The following is a 12,159-nucleotide window of genomic DNA, read 5'->3' as shown; positions in this document are numbered from 1 at the left end:
AAGGAGCTTCTCTGAGACAAAGGAATGAAAACGAAGAGGAAAACAGTATGAATGAAAAGCAAGCAACTTCACAGAAAAGAGAAATATTCAAGAAGCTGCACACCTGCCTGTTTCTCCCTCTCCCCTTGCTGACCTCCTTAATGGCTGCCCCACACTATTTGACAAAGCCTCCCACCAGCCTGTTGTTGAGTGGTTTGCAGAAAGATGGAGCATGTGGAGGCTAGAGAGATGGCTCAGCTTTTAAGAGCGCTGGCTGCTCTTCTGCTCAAGGGACCCAGGTTAAATACCCAGCACCTCCACAAGGCAGCTCACAACTGACTGTAACTCCAATCCTGGAGAGATCTCATGTTTTCTGCTGGCCTCCAGGGTCACCAAGTCACACAAGTGGTGCACATGCAAGCAAACACCCATATACATTACATTCATACGTACATACATACAAACTTTTAAAAGAGCATGTGCATAAAATCAGTACTTATAATGGGCTGAGAACTAAATGTTCAAGAAAGGGGAAACATTCCAAGGGAATCCAGGAGGAATAATTCACCAGGTGAATTGTCAGGTCCCTTGAGAGGTCAAAGTGCTTTCCCAAGCCTGCATACTCTCTCTAACAACATCCAGATACTCCCAAAAGTTGGGGACAGCCAGCAGACAACATCGCTAGGAACGGCAGGTGGCAGAGCCCAGCTGTGCTTCCCGCAGCATGTGTACTCACGCCCCAGCCCCTGCCAAATGCATCCATGCTGTTTGATCGTGGTGTGCCAGCATCGGTTCCAGCAGGCAGAGCTGTGGGACAACAAATAATTATAATGAGCGTTTGTGGAAGAAAGTGACAGAGTCATGACACTGCCTTTTCCAAGGATATTGTCCTAAAAGGAGAGTGGGGATTCACACGTGCAGCTTAAGTCCAGTCCAGGCATATTAGCATGTGTGTACACACACACACACACACACACACACACACACACACACACACACACACGGCGGGCGGGGTGCATGCACAACAGAAGCAAAAATGTCCCAGAACATGCTGCCTTGAAGCCTCAGTCAGCATCTTTTATGACAACCTGTAACAGCTGCTGCTGAGATCATCAAATGATGCTGTCTGCTTTCTTATGTTCCTCTCTGACAAGTGGCTGCCACGTTATGTAAGTCAGTTAGATGGTAGATGTCAGTCACTGTGAAGTTCGGTCAAGTTGACTCTGTTAGTTACCAGGCCATCAGCCCTAGAACCCAAAAGCTATGTGCCACACATGCATAACAAACATAACTCTGCATGGGTACTCACCGTGGGGAGAACACCCCAAGCCACCTGTGAAGGCAAAGGAAATGTTTCCAGTCTGACACCATTAACAACTGTATTAGCATAGAAATGCCTCAGGTGACACATTTTATAATGCTAAGAAGTGGGAGACAGTGGTGTTGAGGAGGTCAAGAGAGAAAAATCCTGTCCTTTCTGGCAGGAGATGAATGAAGAGCCTTCCCTGCCCTGAACTCCCAGGTGACCCATACAATCTAGAGGGATGGGGAGAAAAAGGCAGATCGCCTCACCACCACATCCAGGCCAAACCGCAGGGCTGCTGGGATGTTCGGCCCTTTCCGGAAAACCTCCAGACAGATGAAGAGAGCCTTGCATCTCTCTAGCAAGGGTTAGGGTTCTGGCATTTAGCCATCCCACTGTCCTATCTTCAAAGGAATGTGGCGTTCTGTTCTTCTTGGAATTCTTTAAGTCTGATGAGCAGCCAGGTCTCAGACTTGTCTCTGGTATGGTCTGAACAGAAACTGTCTCCCCGGCAGAGCATAAACTTGTAAATTGGGTACAGGCCTGTGCAGTTCTTAGTGCCTCTGTGCTGCTGAGATCCACCAAGCCAAAGACAGCAACAGCTGTCACCAAGGACCTTAGCATCTATGGGGGGAGGCAGAGATGTCTGCCCTTGTCAACAGCTGTCACCATGGACCTTAGCATCTTTAGGGGGACAGAGATGTCTGCCCTTGTCAAATGCCCTTGATCCTTTATAGATCCTTATCCAAACAAAAAAGTATAGGTTCCCAACAAAGCACAGAGGGGAAAACAGACCTTAAAAATACACAATTAAATTGAAAAAATTTTCCCTAAACCCCTACACACACACACACACACACACACACACACACACACACACACACACAAATCTATGTAGAGGCTAATTACAAAGTATTGTCATAAAATTAGTGCAAAGAATTTTTGGTCTTGTATTTCAAAATAATTCTTTTATCAAGCTTGTTCCCTGTTCCTCAGTTGAGTAGAAATACAGATTTTTGAGGGAATGGTTCAGGTTTTGGAAGGCCACATGAAGCTCTAGGTCATCTCCCTTTGCTTTTTTGTTTTGTTTTGTTTTGTTTTGTTTTGTTTTAGGAGTCATTTAAATGTGTGAACAACCCCAGCTACTTTAGCTTGATCCCACTCGCTGAAACCTCCGAAAATGTTTATAATGAGTTAAGAATAGCCACTGGGTAGTGAATCAAATTAGCAAAAATCCAGCTACAAAGATCCTCAAATAGCTGAGCAAATATTATCCTGTGTAATTGTCGTAATTCACCATTATGCCTTATGCCTTGTTAGTGCCCTGGAACTAGCTTTCATAGGCTAGAGAAAATTCTCTTCTAGAATGCCCTCATGGACATACCCAAAAAGTATGTCCGTCAGCTCCTTGCGTTCCTTAGCAGTGCTAAGTGGACACACAATGTTAGCCATGACACAACTGGAATAGAACAAGTCTCACAGCGCCTAGATATAAACTCGTGCCTGACCAAGAGGGTGACGTGTGAGCCAGGATGGGACAGATGGCGCTCTAGAGCAGCTGCGGACAGCAGCGCTGCACTCACGGAAGTCTAGACCTATCTAAGAGCTTTCCGCTCAGCAACACTCAACTCCACAAAAAAACTCATGAGCAATTTGGAAGGAGACCTTTAAGAAACTCCCGCCCCCCGCCCCCGGGCCCCTGCTGTCTCCTCCTGGACAGTGGGGCTACATCCTTGTTGTAGTTCCCACCCCTGAAACGAGGGCTCCATTTCGCTAGAGAACTGGATCTCAGTATAGAAATCAGTATAAAAATCAAAAGCTGGGCTATCGCGTGATCCTGCTGTGTCACTCTGGGGTCTACACCCGGAGGGATTCAAGTCATATCCACGTTTACCACTGGCCTACTCGCTATAGCCCAGAAGGGAGAGAGCTAGTTCCCCGTCAGTGGATGAGTGAATAAGGATGTGGTGCACACAGCAGAGTCTTATCCAACTGTAAAGAAGAGTCGGTGTATAGGAACTGTAAAGGAAAATGGATGACACTGGGGGAGGAAGGAGTAAAGGCACGGTTTGGGAGGAAGAAAGACAAATGTTTCAAATTTCTCTCTTTTGTGAAATTTAGCTGTATGTGTGTGTGTGGTGAAAGATGACGGGAGCAGAGAAAGGTCTCTATCGGGAGGAGGAATAGAGGACAGATGAAAGAAGAGAATTGGGGTGGTCAAATGAAGGACAAATAGTGTGCATGATAAGACTGTCATAATAAGTCCACCATTTTGGACACTAAGTAATAATGATGATAATAAAACAAATATTCTAAACGCAAGCCTTCTGACTTAGGATATTTGTAGATGAGCTGGTAAAAGGGGAGTATCTATGAAATATCAACGCTACAAAAATCAATTTTATAGAAAGAAAGTCAAAGGTAATCAGACTCCACCCCACAAAGAAAACAAAGTGACTTATATGTTAATAAGCCTAAAATAAGTAACAATAAAAAAATTTTAAGGTGCTTAAATGCTCTCACACTGTGCTGGAAGTCCTCAGTCTGTTGCTCCCTTCTTCTTCTTCTATCTGTGGTGTCTCATGAGCCTCCCTGTCCTGTGAAGCTCGGAGATTGAACACCACCGTCTTTATCATGGCCTGAGAGAGGGCAGGAAAACAAAGGCAGATAAGTTGAAATGAAATCTTGAAAATTTCTGTAGATTTCTGGTGTATAATATCACACTTTCTGATGAGAACTAATATTAAGATACATTTCAAAGTAAGGCTCCGGCTCCATTTTTTGGACTCCTTAAGGAGCAGAAGCTGTGCAGTCTTGTTAAAATATTTTCCTTACTGAGGACTTCTAGATACTTTCCCAGTAAACACAAAGGTGTAAATTTGCTCCCCAGATTTGAGAGAGGGAAGGAAGGGAAGGAGAGAGAAAGAGAGAGAGAGAGAGAGAGAGAGAGAGAGAGAGAGAGAGAGAGAGAGAGAGAGAGAGAATGACATCACACATTGATACTCTTTGCTGAGACAGGCAGCTAGGAAGAATATGACCAGCCAGGGCTATGTAACCCCAAGCTGCGCCTTTAAAATATCTATATTTCCTAGCTTTCTTATGGAAGGAACTCAATAGCAGAAGAATCTGTTCATGCTATCGTTGACTCAAAAGCTGCATGGCAGCACAGAGATGATGTGACTCAGTCTACATTGTGCCAGTAAGAGGAAAATGCTTTAAGCCCTACAGCCCTCTTCCTGTTGCCTAGAAACAACAGAAACTACCATATTGGGTCAAGGGATTGAAACTGTCCACTTAAGTATGATCGAGAAAAGGGCTAAAAGAAACCTGGCCTTGACTTGTCCAACTTTACTTTTTTAACATGAGAAACTGAAAATATTGGTAACTAGGCCACTTATTTTATTTCCGTTTATAGCACTTATTAACCTGTGTACCTCTGAACACAAAACTACAAAATTCTCTAACTGGAAAATAAGTAGAAATATAATTTTTAAAGTAACACAAATAGCATGTTTTGTCCTTTTTAAAAAAAAAATTGTAACAATTCAGATCTTAGCACCATGTTGTGACCTTGGATTCCTTCCCTTCCTTCCCACCCCCTCCCCACTTCTCCACCACACCCACAGCACCCCACCCACCACACCACACCCAAACCACCAGGGCAGGATCAACCCAGGGCCTTGCACTGCTCATGCTAAACAGACACTGCCTTTAGGTCACATCCCTAGCCTGCTGTTGTTTGTTTGTTTGTTTTTAAACTTGGTGCTTAACTAGTACTCAAGGAACATGGGTATTGATAGGAAACCTAGGAGACCAAGGAACATATGTGTTATTAGAAATGTAATAGACTTGCTACCCGTAGTGTGGAAACTAGAGAGTCAGAGACCCTCTGACATGTGACAGTCTCCTTCATGCTATGACACTGGGTGGAAAACCATCCTGTTTTAAACAATACAGTGCCAGTTATTCAGAGGAGCACACACTCAGAGGAAACACAGCCAAGATGGAGGCCATATGCAAGAGAAAGTGACATCATCCCCAGAAGTGCATGCGAAAAATAATATTTAATTTTTTCCTTCTGTCTTCTTCTTTTTTTTCTAATTTTTGAACAACTGGCTTGTGTTTTCTGTACCATTCCAGACTGCACACAATGGAAATTCCATTCTTGTTATCAAGTGGGAACTAAGGGGCATGTGCTTTGGCCAAAGTCCAGGGGACTTCCCCAACAGGCGGGGCTCAGGTAAGCACTGTGAGCTCCCAGGAAGCCAACTCTTCCTTTTCTTAAGAGAGAAAAATTAAGTCACTCCAGTCCTGAGCTACTTTGTGCTTCCCGCTTTTAACTATATGGGCAGGTTATGCTGCTAAGCCCTGGGCAGGACGTTTGTGGCTTCTCAGGACAGACAGAATCTGCAGGGGACAAATCTGCAAGAGTATGCATGACATCAGGTCTGCAGCAACCCAAGTCAACTTAGATAAATAAAAACTGCTGCCTGGGAATCAGACTGCTGGCGGGTACAGCACCCAAGGGGTGAGTGCTGGGCTCCGGGACAGTGACCACTGTGGTGTGTAGGGTGGACTGGCTAGTGGGGCTGACAGTGATTTAATACACATCTCTACACACTAAGAGACCTCAATAAGCGTTGTTGACTGACTGCCCAACTGTCTTTGACCTCCCCTGAAAAGAGGGGGGGTGTCACTAAATAAACTTAAGGTATTATCATAATAATACCTGTTGGCCAAGAATGTCCTCAAGATGAATGAGAGCCTTCTGAAGAGCAAAATGGGTTTCTCTGCAGAATGACACTAGGTGAATACTAACGTCAACATCATCTGAATGGGACCTTATATTGCTTCAACTCTGCCCTTTGCTGTATGGCTACCAGCCTCCCAGAAAGGCAAACACTCCTCAGACAGCTGAGCCAAAAGCTGACCTATCTTGACACCAGTGATTTGCTCTGCCATGATTAACTTGGAGCCCCAGAATGCAATGGGTCCTGACTATTTTGTCATCCACCCAAGGATGAGACCGCCCTGGACGCTTCCAGAGGTGGGTCCCCCAACCCAGCCCCAGGAAGAGAAATTCCCTACAGTTCCCTATCACTCCCGGGAAACCATGCTGGTCAGACTCCTTTGTGCTTGGCCCTAGTCCTCTGAGAAATGATTCCTCAATTCTTTATTGTTTAGAAGTCTGGGAGACTGAAGAGCAATACTCCAATACTATGTGCTGGCGTTGAAATTCAGGCATGCACATTAATTCCCCAACTTGATTGTTGTAATAAACTCCAGATAAACCCTAGTTCTTCATATGCATTTATCTTTTTCTAATCTCCCTCTCTCTCTGTCTCTGTCTATCTCTGTCTCTCTGTCTCTCTGTGTGTCTCTCTCTCTGTGTCTCTCTCTGTCTCTGTCTGTCTGTCTGTCTGTCTGTCCCACCCCCCTCTCTCATTCCTTCTACCTTGTGCCTATTTTCAACTTAAGCCACAATTCCCAGCTACTGAAGAGGAAAAAAAAATTGAGAGAAAGAAAGAGAGAGGGAGAAAGACAAGTGAAACATTACATAGTAATCACAAATGATAGCAGTGAGCCAGCACTGGAGTTTTCTTTTTTCCCCTTTTTGCAATTGGGGACTTGAAAGGTCAGCTGGTGGTTCTCCTACATACCTACAGATTCATGATCCCTGGTCTTCATATCACCTTTACTGAGAAGCCTCTAGCCTTGTGGCTTTCTACCAAGCCCTGAAAAACAGCTCAAAAGCAAATTTGTTAGACATAAGTTATATTACTGACGAGCTCAGTATTTTCCACTGGATAAGCATTTGCTTTGTATTAGGTCATTTTAAAGAGCTGTGGGAAATACCAACTTTGCCACTTTCATTTTTTAAAATTATGTAGTATTTTTTGGGCGGGGGGGAGGGCTTGTCTTCTAGATGGAGTTTGGTATAATTTGAGAAACATCACTTGATCAGAGCCAGCCGGTTTCTTTTTGAACGGTGAGTCTACCTGGGATGATGCCTATCTAAAAAAGAGCAACTTTTTGAACGTAGAGATTTGTAACTGCCAAACGCGGGTGTGTAAGGTGATGGACACAGAGACCCTTTTCTACTCCCAGCCTGATCTGCCAAGGAGCAAGGGTCCCCCAGGAGGTTTTAATGACTAGGGCACAGGAGTAAAAGTAGACACAGGAATAGCTCAGTGGCTTCCCTCACTTGGGAGAGACTTGAGCAGACAGTCAAAGGGGTCATTCATGTCCTATTTTGCTAAGCTGTTCCACTAAGCCTTTCTGGAACTTTTCTATTAGCATCCCCTACTTTCTCTGCTTTGAGTAGACTTCAGAGGAAAGATCAGTAAGTGTCTTCCGTGGCTTAGGAAGCAGTCTGGCCTAGAGACTTGGGCTCCTTATTGGCATGTGCCTTCTGAAACACACTGGCTTTAGGGGTCTGCTTCCTTCTCCCAGTGTTTCTTCTGCTACCTCATACGGTCTGAGAGGGCTGCCAACCTCAGCTGCTATAGCAGTTCCATGGAGATGAGGAATTCAGGTCATTTGTGTTCCCCCGCAGATACACTCTGAACTAAGGAAGGCGGGTGGGGAGAAAGAAAAAAAAAAAAAAAGAAAGAAAGAAAGAAAGAAAGAAAGAAAGAAAGAAAGAAAGAAAAACTTCACAGACAACAATGAAAATGTGAGTTATTTCTAGAGCCGTAAAGTGTGGGTGTTTGAGAGACACTGTCCTTATGCTTTCCCTAGTGGGTCTGACTTCAGTCTCTGAGAACAAACTTCTTAGACTCAAATCCTAGACAGCCTGTCCAATGTGTAGTGTGGGTGAATCCTCCACCTTCCTGGCCTGTAGTTGTCAACTGGATGTAATAGCAGAAGAGAGAATAGAGTTTAGGAGTGCAAAGCCCACAGAACAGTGCCTGAGGCCAGGAGTGAAGTCAAGAGACAGCAGTGACTGAAGAACAGCACGCCGGTCTAGTGATTACCTGAGGGAGGTACAGGTAGGCCATCAGCCCCAGAGAGATAAAGAGAGCTGGAACATCGTACAACCATGGTGTTCGTCTTGCACCCTTAAGGCCCTGAAGCCAATGCCCAGAATCACCACAAAAACAAATGTGCAGATGTATTTGTGAGGACCAATGATATATCTCAATGGTGGGGCGGTAGGTAGGGTGCTTTCCCAGCATGTGCATGGAACACAAAACTAAACCCAGTAACAGTGACCCAAAGTTTACCATATCCACACAGTGGCAATTGCGTGCATTCCCTAGAATAGTCCTTCCTAGGAAAAATAAGTTGCTCATCTTAAACAGGCTCCTCTGAAAAACTGCTGTGGTTATTTATGTATATCACGGACAATCCCATAGCATTAGGCATGTGCATTTGTATGCTCAAATTATCACATTTTCACTCCCTATACTTTAGTAAACATTTGATTTATATGCAAATTATACAGTCAGCCAATTACACGATTGGCCCTAGACATAACAGACAGAACTTGTTACGACAGTGAGGTTGCTGGGGTCCCAGATATTTCAGCCTGCCTTGGATCCAGGTGAGTCCCCAACCCATGTTATGGAAACAGTTGCATAGAGAATTGGAAATGCAGCTCATTGATAAAGCACTTGGTCAGCACACATGTAGTTCTGGTTCTATCTTGAGCACAGCAATAAAGGGAAACACGCCAGTAACCGTGGAATAATACTCCTAAAATAAAGCAGAATAATGACAGCACTCTGCCAGCAAAGCTGAAAGAGCTGAACTTGAACTGTTTCCCCTCCTCACCCCCATCCCCTTCCTTCTCCCCCCCCCCCTTCCCCCCCATCATTATAGAAAACTCATTCTCTGAATCACAGATCAATCTTTTTTTTTTAATTTTTCACGTAAACCTACAATAATGAAATATAGACAGACATATTAAGCTATTTCTTGTTTCCTTTTCGACACCATCATGATTTTTACTTGACAATATGGTTATACCAATATATACAGCATTTGATAAAACATGTTCTCTGTCTGTGTTTTGTCTCGTATGTTTTGTTGAACAGCCATTGTATTGGATAGTGGCTTGTTAACAGGCAGCCTGCTGCTGGTTTCCAGTATGTCAGCTGTTCCGCTGCCTGGAACCAAGTAAGTGCTTAGCTGATGCTAGCTAAATTTTAACATCTTTTTAGAGCTTCATATGAATCTATTTTTGATGCAGCTGTCTTGCTCTCTTCCCCCTCCTCATCTTCCTTAAAGTGAATACAACCCACAAGATAGCTGATAGAATTAAGTATCATAGATATTCAAAGGACGGAGGATGATCTTTGTATAAACCAAGTTTTCAGATCTTCTAAGAGAGGCAAAGCAGAGAATAGAGTGAGACAGAGCAAAATCAGAAGCAATAAAAAGAATTCCAGGCAAGTGGATATGAAAGCAAACACTACGCTGAAATTTTGCACTTTGATTCATGGTGGGACATGTGATACACAACAGCATCATTTGTTACACTTCAAAACTGTATGCTGTTTTAGATTTTAAAACATTTAGGAGAAATTATAAATTTACTGAATTTTAAATTACAGAACAATATTAAAAAGGTAAGAAGGGAACACTTGTAGAAACGTGTGCAAACTTGTACAACCACTTTGGAAATTTACTACTTGGCTATTAAAAGCAAGGGAATCATGAAGTTTGAAGATAAATAGACAGAACTAGAAAAGATCATCCTGAGTGAGATAACCCTGACCCAGAAAGACACAGGCAGAATGTACTCACTTATAGGCAGAGTTTAGCCATATAGTACAGGCTAAACATACGCGTAGACCCAAAGAAAGTAAGCAACCAGGAGGAACCCAGGAAGGATGCTTTAATCTCACTCAGAAGGGGAAATAGAATGGACAGATGTAGTGGATGAAGAGAGGGAACAAGGCAGGAGAGGGAAAGCAGAGAGAAAAGAGGGGAGAGATCAGACCTGAGAAGAGTGGGGGTGGGGATGTGAGGAGAACAGAGGGCCTGCAAAGACAAGAAAAACTATGCGTGGGGGCATCTCTGTGACAAGCTGGAGACCTAAGTCAGAGTAGGCTTCTGGGTGGATACGAAGGGAACTCTAAATGAGACTCCTAGTAGCAAGGGCAATGGAGACTAAAGAGGGCAGGCACTCTCTAACTAGACAAGACTCCTAGTGGAGGGAGGGAACACCGAACCACCCGCAAAAACTTTGACCCAAAAATCACCCTGCCTACAGGGCGTGCAGAGATAAAGATAGAGCAGAGACTGAGGGAATGCCCGACCAATGCCTGGCCCAGCCAAAGACCCATCCCATAAAAAAGAGCCAACTTCTGACATTATTAACAGTACTCTGCTATGCTTGCATACACCCAGTAGCAGTTCAGAACTGATGCTGAGACTCACAGCCAAACATTGGGCCAAGAATAGGGTCTTGTGGAAGAGTGGGGCAAGGAGAAAAGGACCTGACCTGGAGGTGACAGGAGTTCCATAAGAAGACCAAGAGACCCAACTGACCAGGGCCTAGAGGGGCTTCCTAAAACTGAAGCACCAACCATGAAGGGCCTTGTGTGGACTGGACCTAGGTCCCCTACATAGATGTAGCCAGTGGGCAGCTCAGGCTTCATGTGGGTCCTCTGGTCAGGGGAGTGGGGGCTGTCCCTGACATTGACCCTGTTACCCGCTTTTTGATCACTTCCTCCTGGCCTTTCCAGGTCACAGGGGGGAAAGGCATGCTCAGTCCTGATTTGACTTGATGAGATGGGATGAGTGGGTATGGGGGGCTCCCCTTTTCTGAGGAATAGAGGGCGCAGGGAGAGGGGGAGAAAGTGGGACTGGGAGGAGAGGAGGGAGGGGTCTGTGAGCAGGATGTCAAATGAATGAATGAATGAAAATAAATAAATATTTTTTAAAAGGCAAGAGAGGATCTGGAGAGATGGCTTAGCAGTTACAAGCACGTACTGTCCTTCCAGAGGGTCCAGTTGCAATTCCCACCGCCCATGTCAGATGACTCACAAGCGCCTGTAACTCTGGTTCCAGGGACCTGACATCTCCAGCTTCAGGGGCATCACACTTACACTACACGTACACGTGATTAGAAATGAGTTTGCAAGTTGGAGGAATTCTGTAAGCCAAGACAGACAGTGTCAGATGCTGGAAAACATTAAGCAAGGCATCTGTGTCTAAACAGAAGGGCAAATTGATAGGCGATCAGAGAGCTAGGGAGAGCCAAGCAGAAGATGCCCGGAAAAGTCCCATCACATTGTTTATGATCTTTTCTTTGGATTTATTCAAGTATTTTTATCTTAAGCAGATACAATGACTGGGGACTAAATTTCCGGAATGGTGGCAATTCAGTATTTCCCCAGGGTAGAAAGGGAATATAAGCCCTCCACGTAATTACAGTGGCCGTTTCTCTAATCACGTGTCACATGTCAGTTATGGGCATTATCTGACACTGGCTATGGAAGATGAGGAAATTAGCGGATAAATTTTTTTTGTTTGTTTTTTGTTTTTTGTTTTTCGAGACAGGGTTTCTCTATGTAGCCTTGGCTGTCCTGGACTCGCTTTGTAGACCAGGCTGGCCTCGAACTCACAGCGATCCGCCTGCCTCTGCTTCCCAAGTGCTGGGATTAAAGGTGTGCGCCACCACGCCTGGCTCAGATACATGTTTTAAGCATACAGTTTTTTGTTTTACACGTTATCCATCTGTGGCTGCAGGTGATCACCTCAGCCTTCCGTATCGTGTCATGACTCCAGCCCTGCTCACTGCAGCATGAAAGTGGACTCAATGAGTGATAAAGAGCCACCTCCTCGCTCATCCCTACTGCAAGGACAGTGTACTTTTTACTTTCTTGGTTTCGAGAAATCTTAATTTTTAAATTTTTCTTTGGTGT

Source organism: Acomys russatus, chromosome 4, assembly GCF_903995435.1.
Source record: "Acomys russatus chromosome 4, mAcoRus1.1, whole genome shotgun sequence".
Classification (NCBI taxonomy): Eukaryota; Metazoa; Chordata; class Mammalia; order Rodentia; family Muridae; genus Acomys; species Acomys russatus.
This window is presented reverse-complemented; position numbering follows the sequence as displayed.